This window comes from Polypterus senegalus, chromosome 8, assembly GCF_016835505.1.
Source record: "Polypterus senegalus isolate Bchr_013 chromosome 8, ASM1683550v1, whole genome shotgun sequence".
Classification (NCBI taxonomy): domain Eukaryota; kingdom Metazoa; phylum Chordata; class Cladistia; order Polypteriformes; family Polypteridae; genus Polypterus; species Polypterus senegalus.
This window is the reverse complement of record NC_053161.1, coordinates 156,003,607-156,017,891: the sequence shown is the minus strand read 5'-3', so window position 1 is coordinate 156,017,891 and position 14,285 is coordinate 156,003,607.

The window sequence follows — 14,285 nt, the reverse complement described above, 5'->3', positions numbered from 1 at the left end:
AACCATCTATGTCCGGTTACAGCCGCTTGGGACGTGTCATTGTTGTTTATGATACAAAGTTGAAGACCTGGCGCTGTCCATGTGCCAGATTAAGGCGATCTTGCATTCACAAATATATTGCCAAATGGCACTTGCTTGAGACCCACCGTGAACTTTTCAGGACTGTCATTAGTACAGAGGAAGCACTGCAAGCAAATGACCGACTCTGTCCTTTTGAAGAAAGGAATATGAAAGATGACCATTCTGTTTATCCTCCAAAAGGTGTGGGACTAGAGAGTATAGTGACTTATATTTTGAGGAACAAGAAGATACCTTCTGCCCTGCCAAAGAATTTGTGTGTACCAACAGCTGACAGGCACTATCCAAAGAACCTTTTTCCTGAAGAAACAATGTTCCAGAGATGCCCCAGCATTGTCCCACTTAGTGACCCTATGCTGATAACACGAAAGGCAAAAATGCTGACCAACTGGTGCATTATTGAAGGCAAGTATCAAGTCCTAATCCTTGTATAACGTTTTGCAAAAATTGTGTCTATGCTAATTTTTTTATCTTTTAGATATTTCCACTTACTGCAAGCAGTGCCCACAGTGTGGAATGTTCTATCGCTACCAAGAGTGGAAAGACCACCTCCATAATTTCAACGATTACATTATTCTTGACTTGGCATTATGCCTGACCTTGAGAAACCTTCTCCATGTAACCTTGTCTTTTTGTAGTTCTGAATCTTATAAAGTAACCAAAACCTGGGTACCAGTTTTATAGTTGCATTGATTGTTTAGCTGAATTTCACTTTAAAAAATAAGTGGAATGTTTTGCCATGTGTTTGTTTTGTATATTGTGATTTTTGTTTAATATGAATGTAATCAGTGTATTTTTTGTATAATAGTTCCTGTTTGTCTGTTGTAGCAGGGAGGACTTTAATTAATGAAACACCCATAGGATGTGCATGTTGCGTAGCTGCAGACTCCTGGTAAAAGCTGCATGACGCTGTTGCCGATAAGACACTTCCGTCTCTGGTGTAAGCTGACAAGCTTTGAAATAGTGTATTCTGTCTGAAACTGCATAGAAACATCACGTCATGTGGTTATTGATGTATCTTGAGGTTCTGTCGTCACTTTTGGTTGGAAGAAATGAATATTAAAAGTGTTTAATTTGACGGAGATCCAGCCTCATTAGCATATTGTTTGGCTTGCTACAGAAGACTGAGAGAGCGCTTGTCGCTTCGTGTGTTGACTGTTCCCTTTACTGCTTGTCTTTTAGGTATGTTACAACATTAATTATACTTTGTCCTTCATTGTTATTGTTCAAATGCATTTGTTAAATTTGTATGGTTTTGAAAAAGTTAATGTAAAAGGTTAAAAAATGTATGTACATAAAATAAAACACCCCAATATATTTTTTATTTTTTTGCTAATATTTTCTAGTGTTTTGAATGTCAAATTCATAGTGCTTGGTGCTCTGCTGAACACTGTGTTAAGGAAAATACCCAAATAGTTCACTAGATGCCACTATCGCTAGGGAGGAACCCTAAACGCCATTGAGGCAAGCGCGGCAGATTAAATCCTGCAGCCAAGCGGAACGCAAGCTAATGTTTGTGCCTCTTTGTTTGTAACTACAGGTGGGTTAATATTCCTCCAAACAAGATGTAATACTCCCGAGGAAGACATAAGAGTGTCGTGAAGTTGTGTATATAACGTGCAAAGCTGGGAGTTAAGTATTTTTTGTGTAATCTGATGAAAATAAAATGTTTAGCTATACCCGGAAGAGCTAAAGCCACGAGGGTTGTTTTCACATTAAGCGCCAGACGCGTTAAAGGGCTGAAACACATCTTGTCTTGGTTTATGTCAATGTATTGCGGTATGTTTATGTGGTTGTTGAATATGAGCAGTTTGATAAGTGATAAGTTTTCAATCATAGGGTTTTAAAGAAAAAAAACAGATGTTAGCTGGATCATTTTAGAAGTGTTATTTTATATGGAGTTAAATGTGTTCTGTAATATTGTTAATACAGTACAGTACTTGAAAATATGGTATAAAGACTGTAACATGAGTTGTTACAGTTAGTGTTACATAAACTATGGACTTATTGTGTTAACTCTGAATTTAATGTTATGTGTTTGTGGTTATGAAAAAAATAAGATTAAATCCTGCAGCCAAGCGGAACGCAAACTAAAGTTTGTGCCTCTTTGTTTGTACCTACAGGGTTTAGGAATACAATTCTCCCTGACACCCACCAGGCCAGGGAGGGTAACATTAATTTGGATAACAAAGTATTTATTTTTATGGAACACGTGTATTTTATTTAGAAGGAGATATTTTGCACTTGTTTGACCAGGATTTGATTTCTCTTCAGAATTGGATAGAATTTCTGAGCACAAAGATGGGTTCTTAAGTCCACTCCCACAAAAGCAGAACAGCTGTTTAAGGACACACATCATTTTCTGGACATTATCCAAAAACTTAAAATTCCTTCTTCTTGTTCACGATGGATGTGGAATCTTTATATACTACCAGTATAATCAAATTAGATTTATACTCTGTCAAAAATATATTTTGGAGACTTCTGGATTCAGAAAGGCCTGATAAAACAAGTTTTGATCTACCAGAATTCAGTTTAACTTATAATGATATTGAACTCGATAGAAACATCCATCCATTATCCAACCCACTACAGTAATCCCTCACTATATCGCGCTTCGACTTTCGCGACTTCACTCTATTGCGGATTTTATATGTAAGCATAACTAAATATATAACGCAGGTCCTGCGGACAATGGGTCTTTTTACTTCCTGTACATGCTTCATCAGTTGGTTTGCCCAGTTGATTTCATACAAGAGACGCTATTGGCGGATGGCTGAGAAGCTAACCAATCAGAGCACGCAGTTAAGTTCCTGTGTGCTGAATGCGGTGTTAACCAGGAAGTCTTGTCTTGCTCATTCAGCATCGTGTTTCGCTGTGTAAAGAGTTAACTTTTGTGGTCTTTTGTGTTTATCTTTGTGCATAGTCAAGCCCTTCATTAAGGCTCCAAAACGATCTGCTACTGCTTCAGGGTCTGTGCTCAAGCGCCAACGGAAGATGTTATCGATTGCCGAAAAGGTAAACATTTTGGATTTGTTGAAAGAAGGGAAAAGCTACACCGCTGTAGGACGCCATTACAGCATCAATGAGACTACGATTCTTTTTATTTAAAAAGTAGGAAAGGAATATAAGATCTACTGCTGCAGTGTCCTTTTAACCAGGGTGCAAAACGAGTTGTAAGTGGATGTAATAAGGCAGTAGTCTGGATGGAATCTGCTTTAGGGATTTGGATAGAAGAAGAATAACGGTGGTGCTACACAGTTGCCAGAAGAGGCTCCTTTAGAAGGGCTGTAACGCTCTCCTTTGTTGTGCAGTAAAATTAAACTCATCATTATCGGACAAGTCATCGTGTCATTGTTGGTGAGTAACCATAATTAATTTTCTACTTACAGTACTTAGTACATGTACGTACGTTTAGTGTCACTGTACACACATTTACTGTATACAATTTTTCTTGCATTGTACGTATTTATTACTGGTGGCCTGTCTATCGTAATGGCTGTAACATATGTGATATCGGAGACACTTGATATCTTTAAAATAATATTTAGGTTTTACTGTATATAAACAGTGTGTTTACATACATAATTTCAATGAATCTTACCTAATATCTAAGAGAATACTAAGGGATTATGCTGTGTAACTGTGCAGGGAATATTTCTAATCAGTGTGGGAGAGTTTATAAGGGCTTAAAATATATAAAAATAACCATAGAAACATATGGTTTCTACTTTGCGAATTTTCACCTATTGCGAGTTGTCTGGAACGCAACCCCCACAATTGAGGAGGGATTACTGTATATCCTAACAACAGGGTCACGGGGGTCTGCTGGAGCCAATCCCAGCCAACACAGGGTGCAAGACAGGAAACAAACCCTGGGCAGGGTGCCAGCCCACCGCAGGGCACACACACACACTAGGGACAATTTGGGATTGCCAGTGCACCTAACCTGCATGTCTGTGGACTGTGGGAGGAAACCGGAGTACCCAGAGGAAACCCAGGCAGACACAAAGAGAACATGCAAACTCCATGCAGGGAGGACCCGGGAAGTGAACCCAGGTCTCCTAACTGCGAGGCAGCAGCGCTATCCACTGCAATCATTCCATACAAATCAATTAATTTTTTACAAAAAGTAGGATTGAGAACAAGTCGACCCCCGAGAGAGAGAGAGAGAAAGCGAGCAAGGCCAATGGAGTAAAACTTAAGGCTTGTAAACATACCTAAATTGATAAGTTTGATAAGCCAATAGAGATGAATGGAGAAGAAAAAGAAATGCAGAAAAAATTGCTTCCTCTATGCTTTAAGAGCTTATTCTAAAATATTACTGATTAGATCCTGCCGTGTTTTGAAAAAAATCTGTACAGATCCTCTGAGTATTTGATTTTTTCCAATTTCAAATAGTATAAAACATTGGTTTCCCACTGACTTAAAAGAGGAGAGTTAGGATTCTTCCAGTTTAGCAAAATAAGTCTGCGTGCCAAAAGTGTAGTGAATGCAATCACAGTTTGTTTGTCCTTCTCCACTTTAAACCCATCTGGAAGAACCCCAAACACAGCTGTTAATGGGTTAGGAGGGATTGTGAGACCAAGGCTGTCTGAAAGGTAATTAAAAATTTTGGTCCAGAATGATGTTAATTTGGTGCAGGCCCAAAACATGTGACCCAGTGAGGCTGGGACTTGATTGCAGCGTTCGCAGGTTGGATCTTGCCCTGGAAACATTTTGGAGAGTTTTAGACGAGACAGATGTGCTCGATATATAATTTTGAGTTGTATAATTGTATGCTTTGCGCATATGGAGCTCGAGTGAATTCTCTGCATTGCTATTTTCCATTCCTTTTCTGATATATTAATTGAGAGATCTTTTTCCCAGTGTCCTTTTGGATCTTTGAAAGGGACGGACTGTAAAATAATTTTATATATTGTAGAGATGGAGTCTAAGTCCTTGAGATTGAGCAATATTTTTTCCACCATGGATGAGGGTGCAAGATGAGGAAAATTGAGAAGGTTCTGTTTAACAAAGTTCCTAATTTGAAGATAGTGAAAGAAATGTGTAGCTGGAATGTTAAATTTGGAATGTAATTGTTCATAGGATGCAAAGACGTTGTCTATATAAAGATCTCTAAGCAAGTTAATCCCAAATTTTTTCCAGATATTAAAACTGCATATGTTTGAAGGTTGAAAGAGGTGGTTCTCTTGCAGAGGTGCCACAGATAAAAGCTTCTCCATCTTAAAATGCTTTCTACATTGGTTCCATATTTTAGTGAGTAAAGCACAATTGGGTTATTAGTATATTGCCGATAACTTGCATTTATTGGAGCACAGAGCAGGGAATATAAAGAAGTACTGCAGGATTTTACTTCTATTGCGGACCAAGCCTGTGTATGTTCATCTATTTGTGTCCAGGTTTTTATAGCTTGTATGTTTGCTGCCCAGTAATAAAACTGGAAGTTAGGTAGAGCCATGCCACCTTCTGCCTTTTGTCTTTGTAGGGTCGCTCTTTGGATACGTGGATGTTTTGAGTTCCAAATAAATGAGGTTATTGTTGAATCTAATTGCTTAAAAAATGATTTATTGATGTATATTGGAATTTTTTGAAATAAAAAAAGGAGTTTAGGAAGAATATTCATCTTAACAGTGTTAATTCTTCCAGCTAGAGTGAGATGAAGGGTTGACCATCTATGCAAGTCTTGCTTAATTTTTTCCATGCAGGCGGCGAAATTTTGTTGATAAAGAGCTTTATGTTTACTTGTGATGTTTACCCTAGGTATTTAAACTGTTCTGCAATGATAAAAGGTAGGGTGTCTAATCTAATATTATATGCTTGAGAATTCACTGGAAAGAGTACACTTTTATTCAGATTAATTCTGAGACCAGAGATCTTTTGAAATTCTGTGAGTGCTGTTAAGACTGTAGGCACAGAATTTTGTGGGTCTGATATATACAGTACCATATCATCTGCATATAAATAAAGTTTCTGTTCTAGTCCTTCTCTGATAATCCCCTTTATCTGATCAGCATTTCGACAATGTATTGCCAGTGGTTCAATGGCGATTGCAAACAGTAGCGGTGACAAGGGCATCCTTGTCTGGTACCACGTTCTAGTTTAAAGTAGTCTGAACAAATGTTGTTGATACAAATTGAAGCTTCTGGATTGGTATACAGTAGTTTGATCCATGCACAAATGTTTGGGCCAAACCCAAACTTATCCAATGTAGTAAAAAGGTATTTCCATTCAATCATGTCAAATGCTTTTTCTGCATCCAATGATAATAATATTTCTGGGGTGTTTGACTTAGTTGGTGAGTATATTACATTAAACAGGCATCGAAGATTTGAAGATAAGTGTCGACCCTTGATAAATCCAGTTTGATCTTGTGATATTACCGAAGGGAGCACTTTCTCCATCCTTCTAGCTATGATTTTTGAGAGTATTTTAATGTCATTATTCAAAAGTGAAATTGGTCTGTATGATGCACATTGTAATAAGTCCTTATTTTGTTTAGGAAAAACGGTGAATAATGCTTGGCGAAAAGTTTGAGGAAGAGTTTGTCTCTGGCTTCTGTAAATGTTGCTAATAGGAGGAGAGCTAGCTGAGCGGATAATTTCTTATATTAATTTCTTTTTGTAAAACTTGACTTGTGTATGGAGTGTTATTTGATTTTTAAAAAAATCAATAAAATGAAAATATAAAGAAAAAGCAATCTCTCTTTTGCAATAATAATTTTCAATGGCTTCACGGAAGAATGCTGCAAAAAGTAAACGAAAATAACCCCATTTGCAATTTAATTTTCAGCTTAAACCAGAATGAAGCTACAAAAATAAAGTAAAAAGGATTTCCACTTTGCGTATTATTTTTCAAGTTATCGGTATGCAAAACGTACGGGGCTTTGTACCTCAATTTCTCACAATTCTTTGTCATTTGTAGCTGTAGAGCCGCTTTGATTGATTAGAATACTTCTCATTTTGATTATGTTTAATTCATGCCCCAATGGCCTCCTCCAGCATATTTTTTTCTTTGGGGCTAAATAAAGGGTATTTGTTGTACCCTTATAATATACCAGTGCACGATAACATGCAGTGAATACACTTGACTTGAGCATTCAGTTTTCATACACTTTCTCTGTACATTTAGTATTCGTTTGCTCGGAGGTTGATACGCTTGCTGCTTCCAGAACAGCTCTTCTTTTCCCCACTTTAGCGTCCCGCTTCTTCTCTTTTTTTGTCTGCATCTTTTCGCGTTAAAACTGATTAAGTCAGTGTTTGTGTTGCAATTACTTAGTACATTATCCTTCATTTTTCACTTAAGCTGGCACTTAAGTCTTCAATCTGCTTCAAGAATGATTTAAGAAATGAAAAGGTAGGGGAAGTGATGGCGAAGGTGGGAGGAATGAGAACGTCGCCTGCACACATGTGCCTACAATAAAATAAAAAGAGGAATAACTTTGGAGATCAATTATTACCCCAAAAGTGGAAAGTAGACTTCCCATAGTATATGTGCACCATATTTCAGGTCAATATCTCAAACAGTTTGCGAGCTACAGGTGATTTAAACTCCTGGACAGACAAATGGACAGCCACGGTAGTGTATTATATAAGAAGATGTGGTCAAGAAGATCATTTGGCAACTTTTTGCTCAGTTGTCTTAACTGAGACAACTTTGACCACTCCGCAAAGACTTGGTCAAACTCAAATCGCTGTAACTTATGCAAAGAGAATGGGCATGTATTTTAAACAGTGCAATTGGGTGATTTTGTGTTTTGACTTTGTCTCCTCCTTCACCACTTCCTCCTGTTCCTAAGGTATGCACATGTGTACTGTTGGGGGAGGCAAACAGTAAGGCAGTGGCAATGGCTGCATACCCTGTTGCTGAGCCACCTTCTGGTTTGCCAGAGGAATCTTAGGTAATCGCCAATACTGCTCTGCCTCATTCACCACAGATTGTACCTCTGCCAGCTGAAGAATTAGATTTGCCTGATGCTAATCCTCAAGGCCATCTGCAGATGAACTTCTTCCAGACACGTGGATGAAAGTTAATTCGGGTTTCTCTGTGTGGGGGGACAAAAAAGAGAACCAAATGTCCACTAAACTGCACCAACCCGTCAACCCCCGTGCCGTGCTGAAGTGTCCAAAAGTCATACAGAATATTTTTTGTTCTGCAGCCTGATGACAATACAGATCTTGATTCAAATGCCTCTATAATCCCAGATGTAGCACTGGACCCTCTGCGTCCTGATTGGGCTCAAGTGTCTCCAGCACTGGATTTTAATGATCTCTTCAGTCCACAGGGGCCTAAAACAGATAAATATGTTCATTATATGGCAGCTCATGGCTGACCAGGAATGACGACTTGCTTTACTTTCTAGTTCTCCACTGTAACTTTTTCTTTTGCTTTTTTGGGCCTTTCACTTTGTATCATTAATGCTTGGGGTTCACAAAATATGCATAAGAGCCAGTCTCTTTCTATTGGTTAGGTACTGTCTCTTTTCATGTATACTTACACCAAGAGGTCCACTTGACATATCACAAGGCTGTGCTGGTTTTTGCTAGGGACTGGGTTTGGGGGAATTCCACATGGTTGATTTTTTCCCCAGTGCTTTTTCACCTGGGGTAGGGATTCTCTTTAAAGGGAGGAAATGTCCTGTTGAGCATTCCTTCATTACCTCACTTGAGAGACTTTTGGCTGTTGATGCTATGCGTCATTTTGTCAATGTGTTTTTGCCCACACACATTTCTGCTAGACGTGAATTGCTCCAATTTGTCTCTGGTATCACCAACAAGCATCTTGTAATCGGAGATTTCAATGTTGACCTTGGTAAGCAATCTCCAGCTTGCACCTGACAAATACTTCTGAATCTTCTGCACTATTATAATTTGAATGATGTCCCCGTCACCAGTAGTAAACGGAATCCTCCACCTACGTGGAGGAATTCTAGTGGCCATCCTAGTTGTTTAGGATAACTTTTTTTTTTTTTTCTTTTCTTTATACATAACACTCTCTGCATTCTGAATAGCAGTGTCCTGCTGCTCTGGTTTTCTGATCACGACATGATGACATGTGATATCCTTCTTGATCACCTGGCTTTTGGAAATTGTTTCACTTTTAGACGATTGAGATTTGTAATATAGTTCATGAGTTAATCTCTGACTGGTTTTTCCTGTACCTTGCAACCAAACCATATGATTCTGGTCGGATTTTCCAAACAGAAAATAAAGTTAATTATTTTAGTAGGTGTAATGGAAGGATTTTTCTAAAGAAAGGGGGGGATCAAGAGAGCAGATGGGCGTTGGTCGCTTCAGCGCAAAACCCAGCTGCACTACTAATGTTTTGGGAGAAACAGCCAGAAATGTTCTAAAGATACAGCCAAGGCTATGTAAGGAGTTGTTTTTCACTTCGAGAAGCTTTTTTCACATGTAAGCATATTACTGTGTCTTCTGGTATCAAGCACTAGTCTCAAGGCCGAGTAGAAGAAAAACATAGCGCCGTGTCCCGTGGAAGAAGGGGGTGTGAGAAACTGATCACTTCTGCATACACCGCTTCCACGTAGGCCGCTTTTGGGCAAGGACACCTAATTAGTATATAAGGGAAGGTTCCGCCCTCAGTTTCTTTGGAGGCTCAACCGTGGGGACAGCGCGCACCGCCCGGTATTTGAAAGGCAAAAATGAGTTGGTCCTCTGACAAGACTGACAAGCGGGCCCCCTCAGTCTACTGGTCTGGGATGATGGCTCTGTGTCTTTTTATATGTCTGTAAGTATTGTTTTGTTTTGTATGTCTGCATTATATGTGTTTGATTATTATAGTTGATTAAGTAAATAAAATAGAAGTATTGGACCTCTTCTCTCTGATTCTTTGCCTACTTATGTTCTAATCCCTTGAACCATTTTCCCAAATCAAAACAGTAGGCAAAAGTTGAGAAGGGAAAAATCCACTTGTTGCAGGATATTTACAAATTTGGAAAAACTGCAGGACTTGGCAAATTGAGGTCGACCTTTTGATTCAGACAAACCCAGTCACTTATGGCATCTGTTGGTAGAGGAATTGGAGCGTAAAGTTATGCGATATTCCTTGACCTGTCACCAACATTTCAGAGAAACTAACAAACCCATGATGCCTGCCTTTTTCAAAACTGTGAAAGCTGATTGCCTGAAGAAAACAATTAAAGGGATCAAAGATCAGGATGGGTTCAACACACTTCTCCACTAGGCATGTTACAAGTGGCACAATCGTATTGTACAGAATTATTTCAGGGTTCTCATGATGTAGCAGGGAATAGTACAGCAGCGAGCAATAGCTCACAAGTTAAAAAAAAAAAAATAAATTAGCTCCGGCCGAGTAATAAGGATTGGTTGGATAGACCAGTGACTGTGGCAGAATTCCACCATAACCTTTCTATTGTAACAGGAGGCCAAGGGCCCGCTATTAATGGTCTGCCCAGGAAATTTTGTTACTTTTTAGGATCTGTCCTCAATTCTAAAGTAAGGTGTGGATGTTGTGCTGTCAGATGGGGGTCTAATTCCATCATACTACTATATAAGGAGGGTGATGAGTCTGACTTGAAAAATCAGTGGCCATTTACATTGGTCTGTGTCTAAAATAAACTAATTGCAAAAAAATGCTTGCATCTTGCCTGAAGAGGGGTTTCCATGAAGTCATCAGCTCACATCAAACCTGGGACATTTATCACTTGAAACTTGGCTCTGGTATGAGATGCTATTGTGTGGGCAGAAGACCGTTGGTCTCCTTGGCTCATTGGGACTCTTGGTCAAGCAAGAGCTTTTGATTTGGTAAACCATGACTTTCTCTTTTCTGCTCATGTGGCTTTGGCTTCAGTCCTCGATTTATACATTGGATCAAAAATCCTGTATGATCAACTGATCATAAAGAGCCTTTTAAATGATACCATTCCACTACGGGTTGGTATTTGACAAGGGTGTCTACTTTTCCCAAAAATTATACATACTGTATATTGAACCAGTGGCTCAGATGATCAATTAATTATAGGAATTCCTTTACCTGGTAGCAGTAGCCAACATGTTAAACCTTCCCAATATTCGAAGGGTCTTTCACTGCTTTTAAGTGAGACAACTGACCTCTTGTTTGCACTAAAAGCGTTCCAAACTTCTCAAGTGGCAACCAGTTCTCACATAATAAGACAAAATTAACACTGATGGGCTTTGGTAAATTTGACGGTCTTTCTGGTACTGTTTCCACAAGTCTTTGCATATTGGGTGTTGATTTTTACTGAACAGAGAGCAGACGATGACAAAATTTGTCATCCTCAGCTGCAGAAGATCACAGCTAAACTGACCTTATGGAAGGGGTAGACCTATCATGATGATGGGGAAAAGATTAATTCCAAACAACTAAGTATTATCCACCTCACCTTGACTTCCATTTGAAACTGGATTGTATTTTCTTTTCATCTCTTAAACTCAAAAGCTGATTCTTCCATACTAGATATTTTTTTCCATCCAGAAACAAATAAACATACAGAATATCCTCTCTCCAATGGAGTTTGCATACTATGCCTAGGTACGTTGCAGCTGGCAAATGAAGATAGTGGAGTAGGGATGGGGTTACTGGAAACTGAACATGACACTATTACAGAATGAACTTTTTCAAGCGGAATTCTGTAATCTTTTGAAGATGTGGTGGTTATGCAGGTTTATTTTTCTTCCAATGTGGAGTGGTGGGAGAATGCCAAAGTGAAAATGAAGGCTTTTGTTATAGATTATGCCAAGAAGATAAGGAGATAGGTGTTGAATAATTTTCTCTCCCATTAAAAAGTTCCAGTCACGGTGGGGTGTCATATGAGGAAAGGGTTAGCCTTCTGAAGATACAATGCAGTTGAGGGCTGATAGATGTTACCTCAAATGTAATTGGGAGAAAGAACAACATGAGAGGATGAGTGTGGTGTGTGGTTTTTCTTTTTTTTTTTTTTTTGGACAGTTAAGGCCTAATGGAATCAAAAACAATTGAAAGCCTTAAGGGATTTTCAAAACATAATGAAAATTATAAATGCAGAGAAATTACAGGTAGTACAAATGTTCTATAAGGAGCAGTTTTCTAAATATGCAGGGACAGGGGCACATTTTAAAGAGGCGGATAAGTTCACTATGGATGGTTTTATCACACTAAGCATACTAAAAGAAGCCCTTATTGGGATGATCGATGAAGTGCCTTTGACTGATGGGTTGCCAATGGAATTTTACATAGTGTTTTGGGAGCAATTTGGACACTTACTCTAAAATTTTAAGTAGGATATATACAGTCAGGTCTCTCCCTTTGTACATGTGATTTAGAAATTAGTGGCTAGTCAGGTTACGTTTGTGTTGATTATAAGCTGATAGCCAGTCTGGGTGACAAGGTTGAAAAAAGTGTTGCTTAAAATTATTCATAATAATCAAGCTTCTGGAGTGCCCAAAAGATCAATTGGGCAAAACCTGGCTCGTCCAGCATATGTTGGGATAGGTGTAGAATAGAAATGTTCCCCTGATTTAATGAACTTTGGTCAGTACAATAATGCATTACAATTTATTTTTGCATAGCCCAAAATCATGCAAGGAGTCGTGCAATGGGCTTTAACAAGCCCTGTCTTTTGAGAGCCCTCTACCCTTCACTCTAAGAGGACAAGAAAAAACTCCAGAAAAACCCTTGTAGGAAGAACTAAACATGGAAGAAATCTCGGGAAAGGCAATTCGAAGAGTGGCCCTTTTCCAGGAAGGTTGGGCATGCAGTGGGTGTCAAAAAAAAGGTGGTGAATACAATAAACAGAACAGAACCTGAGTAATCCTCAATACAATTGTAATATTTCAAGTACAGAGCAAAATTCAACCATAGATGATATCACATAATAGGATTTAGATTTGTTCATTTGTTCAGAGTCCTGGAAACCTTGGCCATCAAGTTGCCTCCCCCTATTGGCCATTCCGCAGCTGAGTCAGTACTGAGCCAGCTAATCTGATGAAAGGACCCCTCTACCTGATGATTACTGTGATCTTCCATCAGAGATGACTTTACCTTAGGCAGGCAAAACAACTTGGCAATAGGGCAGTGGCACCAAGTGGCCCATTTGAGTACCACAAAGAGAAACAGAATAGGCGAGGGTCAGTAACAAATTTTAACTATCGTGTTACTTATGTTTTTGTGCTAATGATCTAACAACAGAGATGCAGTCTGTACATTTAATCAGCAGCTCTAGTCAAGGTATGCCAAAACTGAAGTAGTGAGTCTTCAGCCGGGATTTGAAAGTTGAGACCGAAGGGGCATCTCTTATTGTAGCAGGCAGACCACTCTACAGTTTAGGGGAGGGCCCAGATCTCCCACTGTTATTTTATTAATCCTTGGAATCACAAACAGACCGGCATCGTGAGATCTTGATTTGTGCTCTGGTTTATAATTAATAAGTTGTAAGTTAATAAGCCATTTAAGGCTTTATATGTTAAAAGTAGGATTTTGAAATCTGCCCTAAAGTTAACTGGGAGCCGTATGTTCTTGTTGTTTTTTAAATAATTGTTGCACAAGCATTTTGGATTAACTGGAAGCTGTATAAAGAACAGTTTCAACATCCAGTGAACACTGCATTGCAATAAGTCAGTCCTACTTATAACTAAATGCATATCTCAGTATCCCACATATTTAGAAAACACCTTCATTTCCCAACATTTTTAAGATGGAAGAAACATGATTTGGACAATTTCGTAATGTGCACTTTAAATAACATGCTAGAATCAAAGATGATGCCTAAATTGCAGGCGGATTCATTATAAAATATAATGGTAATTCCAGCCAAGTTAAAAGACAACATATTGTTGTGATCAACATCATTCTTTCCAGCTCTTGGCATCTGTTTTGTCTGTGCTTAAACACAAGTAGTGAAGTAAAGGAGTGCATGGATGAAAACTAACGCAACTAAAGACAACATTGGAGAAACGTCATTTTGCCTAAAAGAAAGAGAGAGACCCAAATGGAAGCATGTAAAGTGAAAACAGTAAAGTTTGCAGTACTGAGCCTTGCAGGACGCCATATTTCAGTTATTTGTATAATGAAGTATTGTCAGCCCATTTCTGTACATACTGGAACCGTTTTGATAAATAAGAAATAAACCAGGCAAGGACAATGCCTATAAGCCCAACAATTTTCTAGCCTGTGCAGTAAGATAGAATGGTCAGTGGTGTCAAATGCTATACTTATGTCTAACAACATAATTG